General features: G+C 37.7%; 1 long non-coding RNA gene across 1 annotated transcript in view; it reads left to right on the forward strand.

Moving 5' to 3' along the window:
• The window catches only part of LOC124098148 (uncharacterized), a 32,839-nt gene extending 9,019 nt beyond the window's left edge, over window positions 1–23,820 (forward strand). Inside the window, exons 2-4 of the long non-coding RNA XR_006853480.2 lie at window positions 221–5,197; window positions 13,976–14,078; window positions 23,472–23,820. This is a non-coding gene — a long non-coding RNA (uncharacterized LOC124098148). The remainder of the gene's footprint in view (window positions 1–220; window positions 5,198–13,975; window positions 14,079–23,471) is intronic.
• Window positions 23,821–24,948: the final 1,128 nt, after the last annotated feature.

The following is a 24,948-nucleotide window of genomic DNA, read 5'->3' on the forward strand; positions in this document are numbered from 1 at the left end:
CTATAATGGAAAGAGAATCTCAAAGGTCACACAAAAATATCCTTGATTCTCCTTTTATCATTTAAAACAACCAAGGCTCCTCTTCAGTTACCAGAGTCTGGCTTCAGCTTTCTGTCATGATTTTTCCCTCATTGATTTTTGTTTTTTATTAGTCTAACCTTGCCTGAGAAAAATCCCAAGCAACTTGTTTTGAATATGTTTATTCTCTTCTCTATTCTAGGAAAACTAATAGAATCTGTACAAAGTAAAAGAATTACCTAAATGAAACTGAATCCAGGAAGTCTTCTTTGGCGGATTTCCCAGTACAGCAGTGCCAGCCTGAACAGAAGACTAGGATACTGCAAATTGTAATTCAGTCGTGAGTAAGAGCTTTGTCTAGGAAGAATAAAGGAAATACAAAGATGCCAACCTAAGACTGCTGTTCCTGGACACTGTCCTGTTAAGAATTTACAAAGAGGATTAGTTCTCATTATAAATAACAGATATGAACAGGTATTTTTACATTGTCACTGAGATGACAACTCCTATGAATGATTTAAGATAGTGGATTAACATCACACTATAGTGACACAGCCACATCAATGTTTGTAGCAGATCAATTCACAATAGCTAAGCAATGGAACTAGCCTAGGTGACCATCAACAGATGAATGGATACAGAAAATGTGGTGTATACACAGTGGAATATTACTCAGCCATAAAGAAGAATGAAAGTATGGCATTTGCCAGTAAATGAATGGAACTGAGACTATCATGCTGAGATAAGGCAATCCCAAAAAACCAAAGGCCAAACATTCTCTCTAATATGCAGATGCTAATACCCAATAAGGGGGTTGGGAGGGAAGAATAGAAGTTCATTGAATTAGACAAAGGGGGATGAAGAGAAGGAAGAGGGAACAGGAATTGGAAAGACAGTAGAATGAATCAGACATAACTTTTCTGTGTTTATATGCAAATGCACAACCAGTGTAACTCCACATCATGTACAATCACAAGAATGGGAAGTTATACTCCATATATGTATAATATATCAAAATACTCTCTACTGTCATGTCTATCTAAAAAGAACAAATTTTAAAAAGATGGTGGATTAAAAATTTAGTTTCAATAATGAAGTTGGAAGACTCATACTCCCTGATTTTAAAACTTACTACAAAGCTACAATAATCAAAACAGTGCAGGAGTGGCATAAAGACAGAGAGTCCAGAAATAAACTGTTGCATACATGTTCAAATGATTTTTTTTTCAAATGATTTTTAATATGAGTGTAAGACCAGTCAATGGAGAAAGGACAGACATTTCAACAATAATTCTGGGAAAACTGAATATCAACATGGAAAACAATGAAGTTGCATTCTTACAACATCAATATCTGACATCATATTCAATTTATAATTCAAAATGGGTCAAAGATCTAAGCATTAAAATCAAAACTACAAAATTCTTAGGAGAAAACACTGAATAAAACTTTATGACATTGTATGTGGCAATAATTTCTTAGATATACACCAAAAGCACAGACAGCAAAGGAAAAAAATCAATAAAACTGGACTTAATCAAAATTAAATTTTTGTGTATCAAAGGATACCTCCAATAGAGTGAAAAAGCAACTCATAGAATGGGAGGCAATATTAGCCAACATTTATCTGATAAGATAATAATAGCTAGAATATATATAAAGAATTTCTACAACATAAAAACAACCCAATTCAAAAACAGAAAAAGGACTTGAAATTATTCAAAGAGAATAAACAGATAGTCAAATCACCACATGAAAAGATGCTCAAAATCACTAATCATTAGAGATTGCAAATCAAAGCCATGATTACATACAATTTCATATCTATTAGGGTAGCTATCATTAAGAATGAGAGAAAGAAGGCGAGGTGCAGTGCAGTGAGGGACACCTGTAATCCCAGCGGCTCAAGAAGCCAAAGCAGGAGGATTGCAAGTTCAAAGCCAGCCTCAGCAAAAGTGAGGCACTAAACAACTCAGTGAGACCCTGTCTCTAAATAAAATACACACACACACACACACAAAAAAAAAAAAAAATAGGTCTGGGGATGTGGCTCAGTGGTTGAGTGCCCCTGAGCTGAATCCCGGATAGCCCCTCACCCCCCAAAAAAAGAAGAGAGAGAAGCAAGGCAGGAGCAAATAAGGGAGGAATGGCAAGAACAAGGAAGATCCAATTTCAACAAGGATGTGGAGAAATAGAACACTTATGCATTGTTGGTTGTAATGTAAAATGGTGCCACTGCTATAGAAAATAGTATGGAGGTTCCTCAAAAAATTAATATATTGGGGCTGTGGTAGAGTGCCGCAGTCTGGCTGGGCACAAATCACGAGCCACTGAAGCAGGAACAAACTTTATTTTTGAACTGCAGGAAAACACTTCACACAGCTCCCGGGGAATCCTCCCAAACGCCACGCGGCTCGTCCAGGAACCCCCAGCCGGAAATATCTCTCCCGGAAATCCCTCCTCCTGCACTTCCCCAACCAATGGGAACTCTCGGGGAATCCCCGGAAATCCCCACGAGAACTCCAAAATAGTGCGAGAACTCAAAAGTTGCGACAGAGGCGGATAGTAATGCCTCGCCTGTCAATCAATACTGTTGGCAAAATGCCAGGGGCCATACAGACTCAGCCGTGGCTCTCAGCATCTCCCCCTTTTTGTTTAATTAAACAACAAGCAATGTGGCTTAGGGACCGTGCCTGTTAGGCAGTCCAATTCAACATATGGTCCTTACCCGTCATCGGATGAACTGACCTCTAGGCGTCAGCCTCCTGTCTTAGGTTGGTACCACTGCAATTGGATCATACCCGTCACTGACTACCGGTCCAGCATACAGCCATACTTGTGGATAGGCCTTTGCACCAGTGGGGGGGGTGAGGTTCTTTGCCTCACCTCTGTTGGCCCCCAAATTTTAGAACATCACTAGTAGAAGGGAGGAGGATGCAAAATGCCATGACACTAAGCCAATTGAGGGCTCCTTTGAAAAATTGTACCACCGGTGACACCATCAGCAAAAATACTCCAGCACTACCACAATTCGCTGTACCAACAGATAGTTCACAATGCATACAAGTGATACATAGTCCAGGCAAGTTCTGCAAGCAATTCAAAGCAGAGGAATCTGTCAATATGTCCATTTCCTCCCAAAGTAAATCGACTCCTTAATTGAGCATTACTTGTTGAGTTATTATTCATTGATGCATCAGTTTTTACAGTTTGTTGTGATAACTATCGAAGAAGCTGTAGTTTGGTTTTATCTTTGTCTTCACCGGCACTGGGATGAAGATAGGAATTCTGGCAATGATGCTAAGAAAAAAATTATGTAACATTCCAACAGGCACTAAGAAAACAATTTTTTGAACAATTTACATTATCCTGAACAGAACTATTAAATATAATGAGAAGGAAAGGTGAAAGTAAACAAACAGATCTGTTAACCTCCTTATTTGTTCACATATTAAAACAATTTTCAACAGCTGTTTACCCAATCTAAATTAAACCATTAAAATCACATGAATAAAAAAATTCGGATCTATTTATTCATGAGCGCTCCTCATATATGATATATGGACATACGCACATACAGACATACAACACAAAACAGAAGTGTGCACACATAACATACAACAATAAGACAATAGTAAAGGCCTTGTAGCTTTACCTAGGTGAAATCTCCATTGCAATGCTTAAAAACTCCACAGTCAAAAAATAAAACTGATCAGAAAAACATTAACCTAGGTCTGTATGAGCTCGAAAATAAAATAGAACTTTATGATGTGGGAAAAGGCAAATAATAAAATAAATATTGAAAAAAGCATCCTGGTTAATCACTGTCGCAGATGTAAGAATAGCCAAACTGGAGTTCTGGATATCAGCTATTATGGATTTGATTCAAATCATCTTACTTTTGGTCTGTAGAAATTGTTTTAGTTAATCTCTCTGGAATCCAAATCGGCTGCTGTTCTCCCTGTGGAAAAACACAAACAGAACCCCGACTCCAGACAATCACTGGGTCAGGACCTTTCCGTTGTCCTGTTAGAATATCCTTCCAAAGTACCTTAGGCTTATGTACATTTTTTGGACACATATGCCTTTCCGCAGCACTAAGCCCTGATGAATCCAAATTTAAAAAGTTTAGAGTAAAAAGGTTATTTTAAGTTTATCTTTGGGTGATATATACCCCTTTCCAATTCCCTCTTTTTGCTTTAGTAAGTACATTTTAATAGTTTGATGAGCTCTTTCAACTATGCCTTGTCCCTGAGGATTGTATGGGATTCCTGTTATATGAGTAATGCCAAATGATGAGCAAAATTGTTTAAAAGAGGTAGAAGTATAACCAGGACCATTATCTGTTTTTAACTGTTTTGGAACGCCCACAGTGGCAAAATTTTGTAAGCAATGAGCTATAACATCTTTAGTTTTTTCTCCGGAATGAAGGGAGCCCATCAAAAATCCGGAAGAAGTATCAATTGTAACATGCAAATATTTAATTTTCCAAATTGTGGCAAGTGTATGACGTCCATCTGCCAAATATGGTTAGGTATCAGTCCTCTAGGATTGATTCCAAAATTAACTTGTGGTAAAAAGGTCATACAATTTTGACATTGTTTTATTATTTGTCTAGCTTGTTCCTTAGTTATTTTAAAACGCTTTTGTAAAGTATTAGCATTGACATGGAACCTTTTATGAAAATGTGTAGCTTCTTCTAGTGTAGAGAAAATATGTATGTCATGTGTAGTTTTATCTGCTAAATCATTGCCCAAACTAAGGGCTCCAGGCAATCCTGTATGTGCTCTGATATGTCCTATAAAGAATGGATCTTTTCTGTCCCAGATTAGACTTTGTATAGTGGAAAGCAAAGAGAAAACAGTAGAAGAAGGGGAAATCCTACCAGCATCTTCAAGAGATACTATAGCATTAACTACATACTGACTATCAGGGAATAAATTAAATACAGAATCTTTAAACATCACAAAAGCTTGTAAAACTGCATTAAGCTCTACCTTTTGAGCTGATTGTTTGGGTACTAAAAATGTAAAAGTTTGATCAGGGGTAACTACTGCTGCTGTACCATTATTTGACCCATCAGTGAATACATTTGGAGCATTCATGATAGGGGTTTTTCTTGTCATTTTTGGAAAAACTACAGGATGCGAAGACCAAAAAGACAACAAAGGATTAGATGGTAAGTGATTATCAAATGAAACATTAGATTACACATGATTATTGCCCAAGTATTTAACTCATTAGCTAACTCATCAATTTGATCCATAGTATATGGAGTAATAATTTTATTGGGAGAAATTCCAAACACTCCCTTTGCTGCTTTTATTCCTTTGAGTATTAATTGTCCTACAGCCTCAGGATACCTAGTAAGAATAGTGTTAGGAGAATAAGATAAATGTATCCACAATAATGGACCTTCTTGCCAAAATACTCCTGTAGGAATATTTTTTGTTGGTATTACAATAAATAATAAAGGCAAACTTATATCATTTCTATCCAAATGCATATTTTCCATATATGTTTCAATAATTTTTAATGCCTTTCTTGCTTCAGGCGTTAACATTCGGGGTGAATTTGGATCTGATGGACCTTTTAGGATATCAAATAAAGGTCCCAACTCTCCTGTTGGTATGCCTAGATAAGGCCTTATCCAATTTATGTCTCCTAATAACTTTTGAAAGTCGTTAAGTGATTTGAGTTGATCTACTCGTATTTGAATTTTTGGTGGACGGACCATGGTTGAGGATAATAGAACTCCTAAATAATTAATTGGAAAATTTAATTGTACTTTATCTATTGCTATCTCTAGATTATAATTTTTTAATAAATTTGTAAGTGTGGCATAACATTCTAGCAATGTGTTTTTATCTTTGTGTGCTAACAATACATCATCCATATAGTGAAATATTTGTAGTTTAGGATTTTGATTTCTAAGTGGCTGGATTGCTTTGTTAACATAAATTTGACACATAGTTGGGCTGTTAGCCATCCCTTGAGGGAGTACTTTCCATTCATATCTCTGATCAGGACCTTCATGATTCAGTGCAGGGATAGTAAATGCAAAATGTGGACTATCCTCAGGATGGATTGGAATTGAAAAAAAACAATCTTTAATATCTATAGCTAAAACGTACCAGGTTTTTGGCAAAGCAGACAATTGAGGAATCCCCGATTGGGCAGGTCCCATAATAACCATCTCATTATTAATGGCTCTTAAATCTTGCAATAATCTCCATTTACCAGATTTCTTTTTAATGACAAAAATGGGAGTATTGTAAGGAGATACGGAAGGTTGTATATGTCCCTCCGCTAATTGTTGTTTGACCAGGTCATGGGCTGCTTGTATCTTTTCTTTAGTCAGGGGCCACTGAGGAACCCATACTGGTCTATCTGATTTCCAAGTAATTTTTATTGCCTCAGTGACCCCTTCTGAAAACCCAGTCCATGTCTATTTATTCCTTGATCTATTTGAATTGGTGCTGCTATGCGTTGTTCTCCTAATCTTTTTTCTTTCCTGAAACCTTGTCTAGCCCTAATAGTGGGCGCATTTGGATTGATGTTATTTGTTAATGTCAAACCTAATTGATCTAGGACATCTCATCCCCATAAATTTATAGGAAGATGATCCAATACATATGGCTGTATAGTTCCTTCACATCCTTCAAGATCCTTCCAATCTAATACCATTGCACTTCTATGGGGATTAGTTGCCACTCCTAGGCCTCGAAGCGTTTGAGTGGCTTGTTGTAACGGCCAATGTTTTGGCCATTCTTGACGAGATATGATGCTAAGGTCTGCACCTGTATCCAGTAGCCCATTAAATTCATGTCCTTGAATATTTAGTTTTAGCATGGGGCGAGAATCTAAATTTAAAGACAGCATAGCCCAATCTACACCTGTGGAGCCTAATCCCCTGGAACCTCTTTCTATAGTACTACTGGAAAATTTATCATGTAGGCTGGGTATTATTAATAACTGTGCTATTCTATCTCCTGGTGAAATTACTGATATACCCTTTGGAGAACTAGCTATAATTTTTATTTCACCTTCATAATCGGGATCAATTACCCCAGGACTTATCATAAGTCCTTTTAGTGTTGAAGAACTGCGTCCCAATAATAAGCCTACTGTTCCTTGGGGAAGAGGTCCTTTTACTCCTGTGGGAATGATTTGAACTCCCATCTCTGGAGTTAGTACTGCTCTGGCGGAGGCGCAGATGTCCAACCCTGCGCTCCCTCTGGTTCGTCTGATGAGAGATCTGATGGATAATGCGTCCTGGGCACTACCCTGATGGTGTTGCTGGGTTCCTCCATGGTGTTTCTGGGTTCCTCCAGTGCCCCGTACATTTGTGGTCGTGGGCCCCGGAGCATTGGGCCCCCCTGTCCGTTTTTTGACAATGGAGCCCGATGCCTTTCTCCACGATATCGTGGGTAAACACTTGGTCCTTGTCTGTTTTTTGATAACGGAATACCCTCTATGGTGGTTTGAGAACGGCATTCATTAGCCCAATGTTTCCCTCTACGGCATCGTGGGCAAATACCCGGTATTCTATTCCTTTGATACCTAGCTTTGTTAAACCCTCCTCCTATGGGGCAACTCCTTTTAAAATGTCCTGTTTGATCACAATTATAGCATGTTTTTGGCCTGGCATCTAAAGCCTGTTGTACTGCTGCTAAGACTTGCCCTTGTTCATTAATGTCTCTACATAATTTAATATATGTGGGGCTGGGGATGTGGCTCAAGCGGTAGCACGCTCGCCTGGCATGCGTGCGGCCTGGGTTCGATCCTCAGCACCACATACAAACAAAGATGTTGTGTCCACTGAAAACTAAAAAAAAAATAAATAAATAAATAAATAAATAAAAATAATAATATATGTGTTTAAATCTTCATGTCTCCATGGTCTAATGACCTCTCTGCAGCAACGATTTGCTTGGTCATAAGCCAGTTGTTTTATAAATGGCATTGCCTGTTCTGTATCCCCAAAAATTCTGGAAGCTGCTTGAATAAGCCTATCTACAAATTCAGCGTAAGGTTCATTAGTTCCTTGTATTACCTTAGATAATTGACCTTGTAAACCTCCATGCCCCTGTAAAGTTTTCCATGCCCTAACCGCATCTACAGCAATTTGTGCGTATATGCCAGGATCATATTCAATTTGTTGCCGTTGACCCTCATAAGGTCCTTTTCCTAACAACATATCTAGATTTCTTTGAGGGTAACCGGCTGCTAAATTTCGCCTAGCTGTCTCCCTGCAAAATTCCTCATTGGCAACCTTCCATAACAAATATTGTCCTCCATTTAGCACAGATTTACACATACTAGCCCAATCTGCTGGCGTCATGTCCAAGTTGGTAATGGATTCGACCATGCTTACAGTGAACGGTGCTTGAGGACCATAGGTTGTTACAGCCTCCTTTAACTGCTTCACTGTTTTGAAATCTAAAGCATGGTGAATTCGCTGCCCTCCTGCCTGCTCAAGTACAGGGCATGCTAATCTTTGAGGTCCTGTCTCAGGATCCCATCTATCAACCACGGGGTTTGAGGGCCACTCAGCTATCTCCATAGGGGGTGCTGTTGGTTGAATTACGCCCTCTGGTGATAGAACGGTGTTAGTAGCAGCCTCCTGTTGTAGCTTTTTCCCTAATAGCTGTTTTTCCTCTAAGCTTTCTTCCTTTAAATTTTCTTCCTCTGTCTGACTAGCTTGAGAGACCTTCTCTTTTGCTTGATCTAAAATGTCTTTCTCCATGGTCTGAACCTCTAACAATTTACTTAACACTCTTTCAGTTTGTTTTTTACTAATTTCTAATCTGTTATAAAGATAATGCAACCCAATAAGATAACACAAAACAGGGGCTGGGGATGTGGCTCAAGCGGTAGAGTGCTCGCCTGGCATGCGTGCGGCCAGGGTTTGATCCTGAGCACCACATACAAATAAAGATGTTGCGTCCGCCGAAAACTAAAAAATAAATATTAAGATAACACAAAACAAAACCGAAACAGAATGAAACAAAAACGGAACAAAAAAATCGTTGTATCAATTTTCCTATTTTCTTGATATGTGCATTTGTGGTCTATTTCTATCTCTTCCTCAGGGGTGAACAACTTCAAACCTTGAGCCAACCATTTTTCCCAATCTGCCTGAGAAAATTCTAGGGATAGGCAGCTTGAAACAAACACAAAACAAATCAAAACAAGAACACATTGTTTTTTAAAATGGTCACCCATTCTCTCGCCTTCCCTTAGGGGCAAGCAATTTCACTTACCCGGAAGCTTCAGACGTTCCCGGCACGGGCCGGGCCGCCAAATGCCGCAGTCTGGCTGGGCACCAATCACGAGCCACTGAAGCAGGAACAAACTTTATTTTTGAACTGCAGGAAAACACTTCACACAGCTCCCGGGGAATCCTCCCGAATGCCACGCGGCTCGTCCAGGAACCCCCAGCCGGAAATATCTCTCCCGGAAATCCCTCCTCCTGCACTTCCCCAACCAATGGGAACTCTCAGGGATTCCCCGGAAATCCCCACGAGAACTCAAAAGTTGCGGCAGAGGCGGATAGTAATGCCTCGCCTGTCAATCAATACTGTTGGCAAAATGCCAGGGGCCATACAGACTCGGCCATGGCTCTCAGCAGTAGACCACTTGCCTAGTATGATTCCACCATGAATTTTGAAACCTCCATAAAACTCCAAGAGGACAGGATTCAGAGATCTTCCAGGTTGGTGAACATATCAGTGCTTAGAGAGGGCATAGAAGCTCCACTCCCCACTTATGTGGCTGTTTACCTTATCCATTTCTTCCACTTGGCTATTCCTGAGTTATAGTCTTCATAATAGACTTCATAATAGCAAATAAAATGTTTCCCTGATTACCATGAGCCATTCTAGCAAATTATCAAACCTGAAGAGGAAATAATGGGAACACCTAAGTTATAGCTGGTTGATCAGAAGTATAGATAGCAATCAGGACTTGAGCTGGCATCAGAAATGGGAGAGCAGTTTTGAGGTTTGAGTCTTTAATTCGTAGAATATGCTGCTGAATCCAGACAGATTGGGTCAGAAGTCAATTGAATTATTTGATAACCTGTTGGTATATGAAGAGTTCAAGAATTGGTTAGTGTGAGGGAAAAAAACCCACATTTTTGGTTTCAGAAATAATGTAAGTAAAAGTAACATGGAGGCTGCCATAACAATAGATCACTGACTGGGTGGTTTAAATGACAAAAACTTATTTTCTCATCATTCTAGAGGTTAGAAGGTCAAGATCAGTTAGCTTTCTGGTGAGGCCTTTCTTCCTGGTTTGTAGACAGCTGATTTCTTGCTATATTTTCTCATGAAATGTCTTAAGTGTAGAGAGACAGAGATACAGATAGACAAACTGAGAGAGGTCTGATGTCTTGTCCTCTTCTTATAAGGACATCAATTCTATTGAATTGGGAAGGCCTTATACAGTCACATTGGGGGTTAGGGCTTCAACATAAGAACTTGATGAGGATTAAATTTAATCTATAACTCACAGGGAGGGCCTCAGAAGAAGGGGCATTTTCATTGAGACCTAAAGAATCTATAGGAGCTTATTATGGGATGAGCCAGATAAAGGTCACTTTACAGAGAAGAAATATGTGTAGAGGTGTAAAGTGCATTTGTTATATTGTTTGAGAATAGTAAATTATGCTACAGGTGAAAATTAAAAAAACAAAGTAGATAGATGAAACTCAAATGTATTAAGTAATTAGTGGATGGAGCATATGTATGTTAAATGTAGGTGGAAATAAAAGGATTAACATTAATATTAATGCAATTAATATTAATGAGGCATAAATATACACAAAACACCTAGGCACTAAGTATTCATAATAAATTAAACGTATACCAAACAGTTAATGTCCAGGATAGACTGACTATATGTGAGTGTTTAATATTTATAAAGTTAAACATTTTTTTTAGTTGTTGATAGACCTTTATTTTATTTATTTATATGTGGTGCTGAGAACCAAACCCAGTGCCTCACACATGCCAGGCAAGTGTGCTACCCTGAGCCCAAGCCCCAGCCCCTATTTATAAGGTTTTAACCATTCATTGGTAATAACTATTCTGGTTCATGTGTCTTCTGACCAAAACATGTAAACTTATGGCCCAAATAAAACCCATATTTGTAGAGTTGGGGATGTAGTTCAGTAGTTTAGTGCTTTTCTAGCATGTGTGAGGCCCTGTGTTCAACCAGCACCACAAAAACAAACAAAAGCCATGTTTTGTTCTACACGTCCATTTGCGAGTTGACCTAGAAGTCGTGTGTACTTGTCTCTCCTGAGTCCTTCTGGTAGAACAAATGTCCATACATGACCCCAGGCAAACTTCTCACTGTGACCCCTTTCTTTGAACCTCACTCTGGCCCATCAGCTGAGAAGACTGATGCAACACAGAAATTCTAATATTTCCACCTTCCTTGTATACTTTCATCATAATATTTGAAATTATCCCATTTCTTTCCCCCTTGCTTTACACTGTATTTTAAGTTGATTTAATAAACTGTGTGTATGGTTCAAGCATTTTAATTTAGTCTGTTAGCCCTCCTGTTCTTCAATATTTGGGATAACTTGTCTGATAATATAATTGAAGTCTACCATTGCATTAATTTCCTACATACACAAAGAAAGGTCTTAAAATGGGACAATTTTGATGTCTTCTAGAATTGCCCTGCTCAATATGATAGCCACTAATCATATGTGGCTATTTAAATTTAAAATAAAATTAGAAAGTCAGTTCCTCACATTTTACATGCTCAATAGGTACATGTGATTGGTGGGCGCCAATGGACACCTGGACAGTGTAGAAGAACATTCTCATCATCATGGAACATTCTATCTGGTGGTGATGTTCTAGAAACTTAGAGGCCAGTGTGGCTTGAGGGTAATGCTGAGGACAGTGGCAAGAGTTTAGAGAGGAATGCTGTTTTGATGCTAAATGGGGACTTATGCACCATGGGAAAGAATTTGAATTTTAGTCTAAGTATATGATGCACATACTCTGATTTATATTTTAAGAAGATTCCTGCTAGCCATTGACAGAAGAATAGGTTGGAAGATGTGCAGAAGAGAATTACATAGCAGGCTTGATTATTATCCTTTGAAAGCCCAGCTTACATGTCGGTCCTTGGCTGGAACTTAGATTTGGGGAGGGTTCCTATCACCCAACTGATAAGAATGACTCATTGTATGTAAATTGTACAATATACCTTATGATTATCTTATTAGTCTTTGTGGGCTGATGTAAGAAAATATCATAAATTAAGAGGCTTATAAGCAACAAAAGTTTCTCACAATTTTTGAGGCTGGGAAGTCGAAGACCAAAGCATTGGCAGATTCTTTATCAATTAGGGGTCTGGCTCTGTTACTCATAGATGGCACTTTCTTGCTGTGTCCTTGCATGGTGGGAAGGATGAGGAGTCTCTTGCCTGTTTAATAAGGACACAAATCCCATTCATGAGGACTCTGCCGCTAAGACCTTAATCACCTCACAAAGGCCACACCTCCTAATACCACCGCCTTGTGAGTTAGGCTTTCAACACATGAATTTTGGGAGGACTAAAACATTCAAGTCACAGCAATTCAGAACCATCTGCTTTCCTTTGAGGAATCTGGAATTTTGGCACATGCCAGGCAGTGATTAAGAGACTAGTTTCCAATAAAATTCCTGGGGGCAGAGTCATTCATAAGCTTCCATAGTTAGCAACATTTCACTTAATGTTGTCACAGTGCAATGTTGACTCCAGTGGGAGAGGACCCTTGGTAGTTTGGGCCTGATTTCCTCTGGACTTTGCCCCACATGTCTTTTCTTTTTGTTGATTTTGCTTTGGATCATTTTGCTATCATAAATCATAGCTGCATGATTATATTCTGAGCCCTGAGTCTTCCTTGCAATTCGCTAAAACTGTGCTTGGTCTTGGGGACCCCTGATATGGAGGGGGAGGAGATTTCAATAAAATGGGAAGATCATTTAATAGTAAATTTTAATTCAGGTGAGAGAAAATGATGGCTTGGACTATAATGGTAGCAATTAAGATCAAGAGAAACAAACAGATAAATATTTCCAAACTATTATCTTTGTTGTAGAAATACAACACAGAAATAGAATGGGAATCCCCATCTGAAATGGTGATGGGAAATTTTTTTTTCTCCCCAAGTCCCCACCTCTTCCAGTGTGTTAACTTTGATTAATTGTACTAAGTATTTACCTGCCTGCTTATTAACTTCAAAGGGTGAGGTCAGCTATGTGTAACTTGCCTTCATTATCCATAACCACGCAAACCTGTTTCCCCGACTTACACTGCTCTCATTTCTATCCCTTCCATCTCTTCTTTACCGTTGCTGGCCCCACTGTTGTATGTCTTATGATCTGTATTAATGTATCAATTTAGAAAGTCAGTCTTTCTAATCAGGTTCTTCCATCCTTAACCACTCTCAACATGATCTAATCTTCCTTGACTATCAATCTGTTCCTATTTGGGGCACATTAAATTCCTTTACCCCAGTTTCAAGACTCTCTCAAAATCTCATCCTATTTAGCTTAACTTCCCATCTTTGTCCTCCCTGGCACTTATCCTCCTCTCCCTAGGGCTCCACTGACAAAATGTGCTCATTCCTACCCCCAAGATTTTAGTTATGTACTTCCCCCCTCACCCCCAATTTTCTCTCTCCTTGTCTCTTTCCAATTCATTCAAGACCCATTTTACTCATAAAAGCTTTCCCTGACTGGCCTTTCCTTAACTATATTTAGTTAATCCCACTCAACCAAAACATTTAGAGTAGATACCATACAATTTAGGATTTAAGTATGTATCAATTAGGACTCTTTGGGTTTCAAGGGACAGAAAACTCAATTCTGAATATATTAAACAATAAGAGGTAACAATGATTCATATATCTTAAAAGTTCAGAGAATATCTTCCTTTATTGCAGCTCTATCCAAAATCTCCAACAATGTCATCAAGATTTTTCTTATTTCTTCTTTTGTTGTTGTTGTTGTCATTGAGGATTGAACCTAGGACCTTGCACATACCAGGTAAGCACTCTATAACTGAGGTATATTCCTTTCCCCTACTATTGGGATGCTGTTTCTGGGTTCTTCCTCTCACTAAGTTGTTTTATTCTCAGAGAAGCTCTATGTGATTCCTCTTTTCTTCTCCCCCACCCAACAGCTTCAACTTCATAAACATCCAGATTCAAATCCAATGGAAAAATAAAGAGCACTTCCTCATGGAAATTTTCAAGAAACTCCTGGAATTCTATCTTTCAAATTGAGCCTGTCACCATAAACACTGGAAGGCAAAAACATTCTATAATCACTATAATTCATGCAGCCTTAAGAACTGCTTCATAACCTGCGGAAACTTCACCTGTTATCTTTTTTATTTTTAATTTAATTTAAAATTTTTCACTCATCTTTATTTTAATTTTTTTAAGAGAGAGAGAGAGAATTTTAATATTTATTTTTTAGTTTTCGGCGGACACAACATCTTTGTTTGTATGTGGTGCTGAGGATTGAACCCAGGCTGCACGCATGCCAGGGGAGCGCGCTACCGCTTGAGCCACATCCCCAGCCCTCTTTATTTTAATTTGATCTTTTAAAATCAAGTTAAATGTGGCACTAGCTTCATCTGCTTAATTAATGCAATGACCACTGTTCAAGTACCTCTTACCCTTGAAGCATACAGGAATTCTTGTAAATTATGGAATCCAGGAAAGTTGAACCAAGATCTTTACTGGAGATATTTACTGAGCTTGTTTTCCTTTTGAATATGAGCAGCTCTGCAGACATGATCTTCTTTCTCTCTCTCTCTCTCTCTCTCTCTCTCTCTCTCTCACTCTCTCCCTCCCTCCCTCCCCCCCCCCTCCCTGTTTGGTTTGGGGGATTAAACCCCAGGGTGGGTGCTTATCACTGAGCTATATCCTACATCCCCAGTCCTTTTTTTTTTTTTTTTAATTGAGACAGTCTTGTTAAGTTGTTGAGGTTAGCTTCAAACTTGCAATCCTGCCTCCATCTCCTAATTGCTGGAATTACAGATGTGTGCCATAATGGTTGGCTTAAGGTCATCTAATCTTTGTAGATTCACTAGGACTTTTATTATAGATTCCAAAGCAAATTTTCTTAGTATTGAGGGGTCCAGGTACCCATATACATCTTCATTGGTTTTGTACCTCCCCAGGACAGTTCAGAGGATCAGGACTCACATCTACATTAGTCATATACTTAAATCCCCTTTAAAGTAACTACTACACTTGTTCATGGGTTAGGTTTTTTCCCAAGCCAAACCGTTTCATAATTTGTCTTTGTATGTCTCACTATGCTGAGCATACATAATCCAATAAATACTTGTTGATATGTACAAAGAAAAGAATACACAGTTTCTGTCTAAGGGAATTTACAACTTCCCAAGGAAGCAAAACAAAAAGGGTAAGGCCCAGAAATGGCCACAAATCAAGGAAAAGAACAGGAAAATGAGAATAAATAGGAAGGTAGCACAACAGAAGATTTTAAAAGAAGAGATTTTGCTGAGAGTTCAGAAGGACATATAAAGACGGACACATTTAAGAATATCCATGAAGCCTTTAACCTTTTCAAGAATAAAAACAAAAAAAGAGGGAGACTTTTTTTGATTTTCTAATTTTTTTGAAAGCAGTATTAATAAATCTAAAACAATACTATTGGGGGGGGATGCAGAAGTCTGGAATACATTCTGTTGTCTCTCCCTCTTGAACTCTCTTTATTAAGATTAGGGCTTCATTTAAATTTAATTTCCAAGAAGAATCATTTTATTAATTTAACATTTAATATCTGTTAATTCAAAGTTGAACTATGTAATTTAATTTCTTAACTAGTAGGTATGCTATGAGTTTTACCTTTCTGTTACCCATTCTTCTCTGCCTTCATGTCAGCAGTGGGAACCCTCCTCAATGGCAGTCTGTAGTGACAAAGAGGTTAACCAGCAGTTTAGGCATCAAGCACTTATTTCGTCACTTACCCTGCCACCAATTCCCAAGCCCAGAATAATGGTATAATAAAGTCAAATTTACCTATGCAGGGCTGGGTTGTAGCTCAGTGGCAGAGCACTTACCTAACATGTGTGAGGCACTAGGCTTGATTCTCAGCAGCACATATAAATAAAATAAAGGTACATTGACAACTTAAAAATATTTTTTTAAAATTTACCTATGCAACATCACAAACTTACAAATACCATAACTGCCATGATTCCCTTCCTCTTTCCAGGGACTTTTCCAATAAGCCTGACAATAAAACTGGCTGATATGATGTGAGGTACTGGTAAAGGAGATCATGGTGACTTAAAGAAAGCATCAAAGAGAAAAAAGCATTCTCTTTTATTACATAAGAAAATGTTAAGAAGCAGAGAAATAAACATTTAATTACTGATTTATATTTCATTTGTATATTAGTGATGAATAACTAATTAAAAATGAAATTCTAGAATGCTACTACCATATTTTTGAAAAAGAAATATGAGTATAGCATTTAGCACAATCTCTTGAAAAAAACAGTACTATAGGCTGGGGATATAGCTTAGTAGAGTGCTTGCCTCACATGCACAAGGCCCTGGGCTCAATTCCCAGCTCCACAAAAACAAAACAGTACTACATAACAATAGGGTCATAACTAAACTACTGTATTTCAAATAACTCTCTGCAGGACAGGCTAAGGAAGTGGGATCAGAGTTGGAAAGATAATGCAATATCAAGAAAACCAGCATTGGGCTGGGATTGTGTTCAGTGGTAGAGCGCTCGTGTAGCACGTGCAAGGCCCTGGGTTCGATCCTCAGCACCACATTAAAAAATAAATAAATAAAAAGGTATAAAAATTTTTTAAAAATAGTTAAACCTTTAAATAAATAAATAAATAAACAAAATAAAGGTATTAAAAAAAGAAAGTTTAAAAAACTGAATAAAAAAAAAAAGAAAAGAAAAGCAGTATTAAGGATAGAAACTGCCTTTCAGGAGCCAAGAGTTCTCTGATGGTTCTTTGAAGATTAGTATATATCAAGTATTAATTGAAAAAAATGGCTTGTAGAGTCCTTTAAGAGAATCACATTCAATAGATGCAAGGTGGGGGCTAGGAATCTGCATTTTTAACAAACCCTCTAGATTATTCAAATGGGAGTGATCTAAGGATTCTACCTTGAGAAACATTGCACCTTTAGAGCAGTCATTCCTTTATATTGTCTACACACAAGGTAGAAAGTGGAAAGCTCTCTAGTTGGAGAAGGTGGCTAGGTGACTTGTCCAGAAAGTTGTTTTAGAAAGAAAATATGTTATATGTTTATTTAAGTTACTGAGGGGCTCCTGAGGGAGACTGGGACAGCCATTGGTTAAGGGATGCTCAAATGCAGTTCTTCTTAAGTTTTAAGGTACACATAAATCACCAGGGATCTTATTAAAATGTAGATTCTAATTCAGTGGAACTGGCTGAATTCTGAGAATTCTGTATTTCTAATAAGCTCTCAAGTGATGCTAATGCTACTGGACTTGGCACCTAGATAAGCAGGACTTTAGACTGAAAGTGAGGTATATTAAAAGAGAGATATGATCAGAAATTGCATGTGAAATGGAAAACCAAGACATGAAGTATAGCCAGGGTTTGAAATAGACTTAATCCAAAGGTTAAGCAATTTTGAATCATGAAAGGAGAAATGGCTGAGTTAGAACCCCATTCAACCCAGATTGGTTAAAAATAGATCACCAAGATTTTCAGTCTTTCCCACACTCATTTTGCTCTCCCACCATGGAGCATGTTTGAGGCCTACCTGAAAAGAGAGGATCATATACATAGGCCAGGTCCTATCAGCCTGTATGTGGAAAATGTCTTTCAAAGTTTCTTAAAGTAACTCACTATTTTCTCTAATTAACAAATACACTCCACCCTAGAAAATGTAACTTTTAAACACAAGGCAAGTAATAATCCCCACAGAAGATCCCCCAAGTGAAGATATTACCATATCTTCCTCTGCTGAAAATCCTGACTAGTTCCTGACTGTATTTTTTTTATTTTTTATTTTTTTAATATTTTTTTTAGTTTTCGGCAGATACAACATCTTTGTTTGTATGTGGTGCTGAGGATCGAACCTGGGCCGCAGGCATGCCAGGCAAGCGCGCTACCGCTTGAGCCACATCCCCAGCCCATTGTTCCTGATTGTTAAGAACAAACTTCGGAATTCTGAACTTTGAATTCAGTTTCCACCTTCTGTTCTATTGCTATGTTTCCAGTCCTTTCTCTTACCAAAAACCCATTTTGTCACACTTTTAAGTTTCTGATCCAAGTGCAAAGACTGGAATACCCTTTTTTCTAATATGTTCTCCAAAGCCTATCTTAAATACCATAATAATGGTGCAAAAACAGCCTATATGTAGAGAGTCCTTCCTGTTCACTAGACACTGTTACCTCACTGAATTTTCATTCCAACCATGAAAGATAGGGATTATGATTGTCTATTTGTTCATTTGACAAATATTTGTTGAGCCCTTGATAGTGGCTGAGAACCACTCTAAACATTGAAAAACTGAAGAGGCAAGTCCCTTCCTCTGATGGCCTGGCATTCCAGTTCTAAGAAACAAATAACAAACAAATAATTAAGCTAAACATACAATATGACTATGATAAGTGTTATCAAGAAATATGAGGATGTGGGCTGGGGTTGTGGCTCAGTGGTAGAGCGCTTGCCTACACATCAACGTGTAAGGCACTGGGTTCGATCCTCACCATCACATGAATGAATAAATAAATTAAATAAAGTTATTATGTCCATCTACAACTAAAAATATTTTTAAAAAGAAATATAAGGATGTGATAAAGGTAATATTTTCAACAAATACTTGTTTTATTTGTTGGCCTTTAAGAACAGCTGAAGGCACAGAAAACAGCAAATGCAAGGGGCATATGTTTGGCAAGGGTAGAATGACTGAAAAGGAAGATGGTTAGATCAGAGAAGTGGGAGAGATGGATAAATCACACAGGGAGGTTTTTTGCTTTTTCCTCTAAATTAGAGAAAAAGCCATTATCTATTTTAAAAGTCAGAGGCTATTGTCTTGAAAATCGATCACAGGAAAACAAGAATAATTAGGGAGACCTGTTAGGGGCTACTGTAAAGTCCCAGATAAGACATGATGGAGGTCTGGCCCAAAGCCAAAGCTGTAGAGGTGGGGAGAAGTGGTCAGATTTTGGATTTATTTTGAAGGTTCAACAGGCAGAATGTGATGGCGTGAAGGCAAGAGAATGAAAAGGGCAAAAAACAACTGAGTTTTTTAGCCTCCACAACTGGAAGGATAGAGTTGCTATTTGTTGCTATCTTATAGACAAAGAATTTGAAGTTTAAGGAGGTTAAGTAACTCCTCAAAGGCAACTGTCTAGTTTTCTGTTACAGGATTATCTGGAAAGATTGAGTGGCAATTCCCTTTCTCCCCATCTCCTCAAGAAAAGTGCACTGGAGTCCTCCCCTTCCTTTGACCCAGCAGGGAATTAATAGGCCTTTGTTCTCCAAGAACTCTTCACTAATATAAAGACAAGAAAAACTGCACTGAGACTGGGGAAGTATTGTGGGATTTGGAGTTTTCCAAGTGTCTGCCTCCCTTAGAGGATCCTGCAAAGGACAGAACTCAGGTCAGGATGCCTGAAGGAGGCCTGGGAAACATGTTACAGGGTGGCAAAGGCTTATAATCCCAGCTATTTGGGAGGTCGAGGCAGAAGGATTGCAAGTTCAAGGACAGCCTTGGCAACTTAATGAGAACTTGTCACACACACACACACATAAAATAGAATATACCTCATTGGTAGAGTGCCCCTGGGTTCAATCCCCAGTATGACAAGAAAAAAGTAAACACCTTGGGAATAATCTGATTGATAAATGTTCAATGTTGTAGGAAAGGTTGATTAAATTGTATTTATATAGAGTATGATGCCATGTACCCATTTAGAAAGCTAGAATAAATCCATATTTATAAGTATGAAAAGATGTCCACAGTGTGTAGCAGAAGGAAGGATCAGTGTATGTAGAGTATGATTCTACATATGATATACCCTGTGCATAAATATACATACACAAACATGAAGGAACCATTAAACGCACGTTCACAAAATATTAACAGTGTTTATCTGTGGCTAATAGGTTTATATAATTTATTTCCTGCTTTTCTGTATTAACTGACTTTAAAAAAATGAACATGTCAATTATGTAATCAGAAAAAAAAACAATATTTTGTTTTAGAAAAAATGTCTTCTACTTAGGATTTTGTGGTTTTACCTTTAATTCTGTTATAAAACTGTTTAAAATATTCATTAGATATTTTACACCTTAGAAAATTTTTATTAAGCCTCCTTTTTCATCATTTTAATGTTGAAAAAGTTAAATACATTAAGTGGTGTCTCTTTATGCTTGAGTTCTTTCCAGTAGGCACTCTGATAAAAAACACAGCTCCATTTACTGTTTTTTTTTTTTTTCCTTGGTCCCAGGAATTGAACCCAGGGGCTCTTAACCACTGAGCACAGCCCCAGCTCTTTTTTAATTTTTTTATTTTGAGACAGTGTCTCACTAAGTTTCTGAGGCTGCCTTTGAACTTGTAATCCTCCTGCCTCCGCCTCCTTCCTGCCTCAGTCTTCCCAAGTGGCTGGAATTACACCACCACATTAGGCTCATTTACTCATTTTTTACATCACTTTCCTTTGTACTGACAAAGATTAAATGGCTACTTTTTAAAAACCACAGCTATTTCCACAAATAAGATGGCATAAATTTTATTGGTAGTAATTTTTTTACTGAGGCAAAACTTTTAAAACAATCAAAAGTTCTGTTCAAAGTCTGGCATTTTAGCCCATTTACTGCTGTGATTCTCTTTCCAAGCTTCATAAAACTATGACTTATAAATAACTTTTCCTTCAATCCTTGAAATACTAATGCTGTGCACACCACATTATCCATATGGTATTATTTCTGAATACATAATTCTTGGGTAAGTAGAAATCAAGTGAACTGATTGAACTCCAAGTCTTGCAGTATTGGGTACTAGACCATACTTAGAGGTTAAAATCACTCTGTTATTTAGAAAATAATTTCAAAGAATTAGATGGCTGTGGACAATGAAATCAAGAACAATGATATCCTCTCCAGTACTCAATAAAGGAAATTAAGATCCCTGCCACACCTATTATATATTTAATAAGGGGGAAGGATTTGTTTTGTTTTGTTCACAAAGAGCAGGAAGAGGAAAAAGAAAAAAAAACAGGAGGAAGTATCAGATTATGAAGCTGATGCAAATTAACTGGAAAATAGGTGAAGTAAACAGAAGCAAAATTTAATTAATTTTTTAAAAAATTGGTGATAGAAAAATGGGTCATAGAGCCTAAAAAATTAGAGGTGATGAAATAAGCATATCAAAAGTTCAGTCTCTACATTTAATTAACCACCAGGTTCAAATGATGTGTTTAATCCTCAGCAAAACTGAAAGATATTAAAAAGTAGTCTTTGAGTTACTCTCACTACCTCTATTTGGTTCTAACCTAATTTTATCCCAGTTCGTATTTAAATCTTATTTTTAAGTGGCTTTACTGTTACCAGTTCAAGATAAATCTAGAACTCTAAATTTTATTTAGATTTTATTTTGCTCATGAAATTATTTACATTTTAATAAGGCATGCATGCATGAAAAAGCCTTCAAATACTTAAATCTTACTGGGCGTGCTGGCCCACGCCTATAATCCCAGCAGCTGGGGAGACTGAGGCAGGAGGATCAAGAGTTCAAAGCCAGCCTCAGCAAAAGTGAGGCACTAAGCAACTCAGTGAGACCCTGTCTCTAAATAAAATACAAAATAGGGCTGGGGATGTGGTTCAGTGGTTGAGTGCTCCTGAGTTCAATCCCCTGTACCAAAAAACAAAACAAAACCCTTAAGTCTCCTTCAATCTGACCTCACTTCCTCCTGGTCCTACCCCAGAATAGTGTTTCTAGTTGCCTGCCCACTGTACACATCTACTTAAAAGTACCGTTCAAACTCACCCCATTACCCCAAAAAACTTTCTTCTCCTCCTGGTTCTCACATCTTCCCTTTCGTTTGTTTCTCATATTCTAAAAATAGATCTCCTTTAACCCTCCAAGTCTATTTGTTCTTCCCTATTCACATTGATAAGGCCTTAATCATTTTTCATCTGAATGTGCAAGAGTTTCTAAGTGATCTTTCTGCCTCCAATCCATTTTCCATTTGACCATCGTTCTAAAATTTACTGTTGATTTATGTCAGTTGCTTGTTTTAAAATTCTTTAATGGCTCCTCATTGCCTTCAGGATAAAACAACGGATACAAGGAGATAGCACAGAAGGTCCTTTGTGAACTGTATCCAGTCTGCTCTTCTAATCTCTCTCTACTTCATTCTTTAACCATGCACCCCAGCCATGTCGAACTAACTGCTGTTTTTCAAATAAGTCATGTCTTCCTACTTGTGGCAGTATGGTCAAGTTTTTCTTTCAGCCTGAAATGACTCCCCTTGCTCCACCTGCACCTCCTAGTCATCGCTGAAGACTTAACCAATAGTCATTTTTTTTTAATTTTCTCTTTTTTTCTGAAGACTTTCTTGACCTATGTAGGCAGAGTTTTACATAGACATGATTTCTATAGAATCTACAATGTACATTTTTTATTATCTATTACTGCATAACATATTATCCCCAAACTTAGTAGCTTAACAAAAATATATTTATTATCTCTCAGTTTCTATTGGTAAGGAAGTTAGGAGCTACTTGGCTGGACAGCTCAGGCTAGGAATTCTCATGGAGTTCAGTAAAATGTTAGCTAGGACTACAGTTATTTGAGGGCTTGAATGGGCTAGCAGATCCACTTCCCGGGGCTTACTCACATGGCTGGCAAATTGGTGCAAGCCTTGGCTCCTTCCCTGGTGAGTCTCTCCACAGAGCTTCTTGAGAGTCCTCATGAGATATGAGATGACTGCTGGCCTCCTCCATATCAAGCAACCCAAGAGACCAAAGCAGAGGCTGCAACTTACTCCTCAAAGTCACTAACTATAACCTCCACCATACTTATTTCATTTAAACTAATCCTAATTCATCATGAAAGAAGACTACATTAAGGACAAGAAAACCAAAAAGTGAGGATCACTGGGAGCCATCTTGGAGACTGGCTCTCACATACAAAGTAACTCAATTATACATCAGATCTCACCAGTTAGTGACTATAAAATAAAATTATACTTAATTAAATTTTTTGAAAAATAATAATTATATATAATGGAGTTCAATGTGATAGATACACTATGGAATGATTATATCCATCATCTCACATTATTTTCTAGTGTGAATACTTAAAATCTATCGCCTTAGCAATTTTGAAATATATGTTACATTATTATTTTTTTTTATAATTTTTTTTAATATTTTTTTTTTTTCAGTTTTCAGCAGACACAACATCTTTGTTTGTATGTGGTGCTGAGGATCGAACCCGGGCCGCACGAATGCCAGGCGAGCACGCTACAACTTGAGCCACATCCCCAGCCCTATATGTTACATTATTATTAACTGTAGTCATTATATAGTGCAATTGATTTCAAAAACTTATTCCTTCTGTCTAACTGAAACTTTAAACCTATTAACTAAGCCTCATGTAACCACCATTCTATTCTTCCCTATTATGAGTTTGACTTTTTTAGATTCCACATATAGGTACCTGGTTTATTTTAATTACCATAATGACTGTCCTTCAGGTTCATTCATGTTGTTGCAAAAGGAAACTTCTTTTTTTAAGTAGTATTCCATTGTGTGTGTGTATGTGTGTATATATATAAATAGATAAAGAAAACATTATATATATATATATATATATATATATATATATATATATATATATATATATCCATTGCTAGATACTTAGATTGATTCCCTGTCTTGGCTCTTATGAATAATATACTTCAATGAATATGGGAATACAGATATCTCTCTTTGACATACTGATTTCAAATCCTTTAGCTGTGTTCCCAAAGTGGGATTGCTGGATCATTTGGTAGTTTATTTTTAGTTTTTTTGAGGAACCTCCATACAATTTTCTATAGTGCCTGTCCCAATTTAAATTCCCACCAACTGTGTGCAAGTGTTCTCTCCATATCCTTAGCAACCCTTATCTTTCATCTTTTTGATGACAGATGCAAAGTGGTTTGTGGTTTTAATTTGCATTTCTCTGATGATAAGAGATGTTGAACTTTTTTTTTCATATACTTGGAAGCCATTTGTGTGTCTTCTTTTGAGAAAAATATCTACTTAGGTCATTTGCCCATTTTTAAATTGGGCTATTTGTTTTCTTGTTACAGAGTTATTATGGTTTGGATATGAAATCTCTCCCCAATATCTCATGTGTTGAAAACATGGTTTCCAGTGCAACAGGGTTCAGAGGTGGGGCATTTAGGCAGTGACTGGATCATAACAGCTTGGACCTCATCATTGGACCTCCACCATTTGCTGGATTAATCCACTGACAGCTGACTGGACTATTGGGAGTGAGGACCTAGTTAGAAGAAGAAGATCACTTGGGCCATGTCCTGGAAGGGTTTATCTTTTCCCAGTCACACACCTCTGTTTTCTAACTGCAAAGAGCCAAACAGCTTTCTCCTCTTATGACCTTCTGCCATGAAGCCTTGGAGCTGGCTGACCATGCACTCAATTCTTTGCAGCCATAAGTCAAAATAATCTTTCCTCCTCTAATTTGTTCTTGTCAGGTAATTTGGTCACAGTGATGAAAAGTTAACTAACCTAAGAGTTCTTTAAGTTCCTTATATTTCTCTCTCTCTCTCTCTCTCTCTTTCTCTCTCTCTCTCTCTCTCCCTCTCTCTCTTATTGTGGTACTAGGGATTGAACCCAGTGGTATTTTACCACTGA

This window comes from Marmota monax, unplaced genomic scaffold (genome assembly GCF_021218885.2).
Source record: "Marmota monax isolate L192 unplaced genomic scaffold, Marmota_monax_Labrador192_F-V1.1 WCK01_AAM20220418_F8-fsc00042, whole genome shotgun sequence".
In the NCBI taxonomy this organism is placed as follows: domain Eukaryota; kingdom Metazoa; phylum Chordata; class Mammalia; order Rodentia; family Sciuridae; genus Marmota; species Marmota monax.